Below are 3993 nucleotides of genomic sequence, written 5' to 3'. Positions count from 1 at the left end.
GCTTATTAAAGTCCTTCACAAGCTGTCTTCTTCAGACTTTTGCTTTATTATTCTCTTTCTTAATGACAATAAGTATCAGAGCTGGTGCTCAAACCCAGACAGGCTACCTCTGTGGCTATTACTCAGTACTGCCCTGCACTGCCCATTTATTTGGCCATCTTAAATTTCTTTCAGCTTCTTTCATGAGTATTACTTTTTTTTTTTTGTATTCAGACTTACCTACCTATTACTGCTTCCCAGTTCCTTAAAAAGTTTAAAGTTGAATTACCACATGACCCATGAATTCTACTCCAAAGTATATACCCAAGAGGATATAAAACATATGTCCACACAAAAATCATATGTCCACACTGTCCACAAATTCTCATGGTATCATTATTCATGATAGACAAAATGTAAAGGTTAAAAGTGGTGGCATATGCCTGTAATCACAGCACTCTGGGAGGCTGAGGCAGGAGGAACTTGAGCTTAACTCCAGCTTGGGAAATTTAGTAACTTAGTGAGACTCTATCTCAAAATATAGAACAAAAAAAGGGATGGGAATGTAGTCAGTGTGAAGGCCTTGGGTTCAGACTCTAGGGCCACAATAAACAAAGAGCCAAAATGTTGGGAGATGCTGAAGCTGGAAATTGGTCAAATGTATTGTTCATTTTGACCAAATGAAATTGGTCAAACAGGACTAGGCCTCAGTGCCTAAAGCAGTCAAGCTATCTCAGTTCTGAGAAAAGCATCCTGCCTGGTTAAAGTCAGATGTTACTCCCTAGGCAACCTTGTGTCACGTGATACTAGCTTTGCAAAGGTATAAATAAATGCCCTTACTATTGTTAGGCCAGGGGTCATTGGCAATCAGGCAATGGGCTACCCCTGACCCAGCTCTTGTCTTTCTGTCTATCTTTCCCCTTTCTGGCCACTGTTTCTTCCCAGGGTACCCAGGAGAATAGTGGATCACATCAAGAGACCAACAGAGTCCAGCAACAAAGTAAAAGTAAACCAATTGTCTATCAGACAATGAATGCAAAAAAATGTGCTTTATCCATACAGTACAAAGTTATTCAGGTTTAGAAAGAAATGACATTCTGATGCATGCCAAAAAATGAGCAAATCCTGAAAATATGCTAAGGGAAAGAGGCTGTAAGATGCTGCCTATTGTATGATTCCACTGATATGAAATGTACAGAGTAGGAAAATCCATAGAAATGGAAAGATGAGCAGTCTCCAGGAGTGGATAGAGGGCTGCACTTGAAGAATGGGAACTGATTACTATGAGATACAGGGATTTTTTTGATCATTATGAAGACATTTGAAATTCTATAGTGGTGATTGTACAACTAAATGAATATATTAAGTACCTCTCTAAAATGGACCAAATTTATAGTAGGTGAATTATATCTCAATAAAGGTATTATTTATAAAATCAAAAACAAAACTAAAGAACATATTGCTGTCTCTGCTTGGATTTTTAGAAAACTCCTCCTCATTATCCTTCAGATCTTAGTTGAAGTTTGTTCAAGAAATTTCCCATGATTCCTCGTTTGTACCACAAGGCCTTGTGTTCTCACAGATTCTTTTTTTTTTTTTTTTTTTTGCTCCTAATGCCTTTAAGGGCAGGTTTGGCTGGCTTGAGTTGTGGGGATCGAACCACAGCAGCCTGAGCCTGACTGCTTTGTTGAAGCAGCCACTTAAAGAACTGAGCTAAGGGGCAGGCCCCCTCTCACAGATGCTTGATTTATCATATAAAGTATCCATCCATTATACAAATGTTCCCGTTTTTACATTGATTTTTTAACTTTATGTTGATGAGAAAGTGATATACATTAAAAACTGGATTTCAAGTTTTGAAGTTTGACTTTTCTGAGCTAGCAACGTGCAGTATGGTTCTAGCTGCACCTCCTGTTTAGCCACACAAAGGAAAACAGCGCAGACTGTAGTGGCCTGCATTGCCAAACCGTGATGTTAATGCGTTAGGCTGGTTAAAGCCATTCCCAGCTTTCACATTTTCAACTTACAATCACTTCCATCCAGATGTAACAGCACCATTACAAATCAAGGAGAATCGCTACTCAATTGTTAGTTTATTTCTCTAGCTCTCTGAATTAGGATTCCCTGATTTCAGGAACTGAGATTACTTGCACATCATTATACCCCAATGTCTACTACATAATTGGTCCTCGGAATATATTTGTTGTATAAATGTAGAGACAATTTAAAACTTTAAAAAAATGTATTTGTTTCAGGGTCTAACTACACAACTCAGATTCCTAGTGCTCTTCCTGTTTTCAGTCTTCTCAGCTCTGGGATTATAGGCATGCCCCACTTTAAAACTTTTTTTTTTTTTAACAGGATCTTCTCTGAGAGTCTTTAGAAACTTAACCCTGGGCACTGGAAAAGGAATACTGTACTTTCCTGTTTGATCTCTTGTGGGAGCCATCTAAAACTTTGGACCACTTAGCAACAGACTTAAGTTTTTTAAAAATTTTATTTTATTTTAGTAAGCGTCTACAGGGTCTCATTACGTAGATCGGACTTGTAGTGATCCGCCTGTGTTCAGGCTCCCAAGAGCTGGGATTACAGGAGCATGCCACCATGCCCAGTCTCAATCCCTGTCTCAGCGTGCCCCGGGGGCAGAACCCCGACCTAAACAGGCGCTGTAATCCTCTGAGCTATTTGGCTGGCCCTCAGACTTTAAATTAACGGAGGTGGGGGCAGGTCTGGGGCAGCTTGAAATTGGCGCAACTTGCTCCTAGGTCTACCGCTAGTAAGGGCTTTTCTACTGAAGATTATTTGCGTGGAAGGCCTGCGCCGGTGCAGTAGAGGTACGGCCTTGTTGCCCTTAGCGGGAGTCACGAGCCTGTTGCGCCGGCGGGCGGAACCTCTTCGGCCCGGAACGTTGGTCTCCGGGAGTCACGAGCCGGGGACGCAGAAGGCGCTGGAAGCTCCTCGCGTGCTCCACCTCAGCCCCGACTTTCCATGACTAGAGTGTAGGCCTTCGAGGCGAGAGAGGCCGCGGAAGGACGAGGTCCCTACTGGAGTCCTGAGGGGTGCTCTCGGGGAAGAGGACCCGACCTCCAGGCAACAGGGATGGAGCTGGGAGCCGCCGCTCGCGCCGAGGCCGCGAAAACGCCTGCCAGGCTGCAGGGCCCGTTGCGCTGTGGCCGGGCCGGCGGTGAACAGGCGCTCCGGGGCGGCGGGCCGCGAGCGGGCCGCAAGGAGGCAGGCGCCGTCCTCCGTGGACGCCTGCGGGTGGAGCGGCCCAGAAAGCGCGGGGCCCGCGCGGGATGTGAGGTAGGAAGGTGCGCGCGCACTGTGGAGGTCGGGAAAGGACGGGTCGTAGCGACAGAGGTGGTAGCATCCGGGTGACCGTGGAACCTAGGAAAAGAATCTGGTTGTAAGATGTTAATACATGACTTTATGGGAGAAATTGTAGCACAGAAAACAAATCGCAGAGCCCTGGGAGGCCGGATTGAGATTATTGGTATCCCTCATGCACTCATTCCCTTTCGTCCTTCTCTTCCTCTTCTCAGTGCTGCTTCCTGCTTCTCAGTCTCTGTCGTTGTCTCTGTCTCCCTCTGTCTTTCTCTCTTGCTCGCTCGCTTTGTCTCTATCTCTGTCTCAAACATAAATACAAAGGAAAACCACAAGATTTTGGGAAATATTAACAGATGATTTTGGTCCTTTTTATTAATACTTGTTTTTGATTCACAATGAATATGTTCCTCGTGGAGTTGATAAATATATATGTTGTATTTTACTCCTTTTTATCTCTTTTTTTTTCTTTCGCTTCCTTTGTAGATCACCTTACTGTCTGCAGAAGCACTTCCTGTTTTCTACTGTGTTTATATTTTGTTCTTTAAATTATTTATACTTTGGGTTTCTCATATAAAACAAAGCATTTGATTTTTAATCTGTGTCTGATTTATTTCAGTTAGTATTATGGTCAGAAGGTGCATTTAGTTTCCTACAAGTGACTTAAAATTATGCTTTTTTATGTTAGAG

The sequence above is a fragment of the Octodon degus genome, unplaced genomic scaffold (assembly GCF_000260255.1).
Source record: "Octodon degus isolate 3935 unplaced genomic scaffold, OctDeg1.0 scaffold00010, whole genome shotgun sequence".
NCBI lineage: Eukaryota > Metazoa > Chordata > Mammalia > Rodentia > Octodontidae > Octodon > Octodon degus.
Note: the sequence above shows the minus strand (reverse complement) of the source record.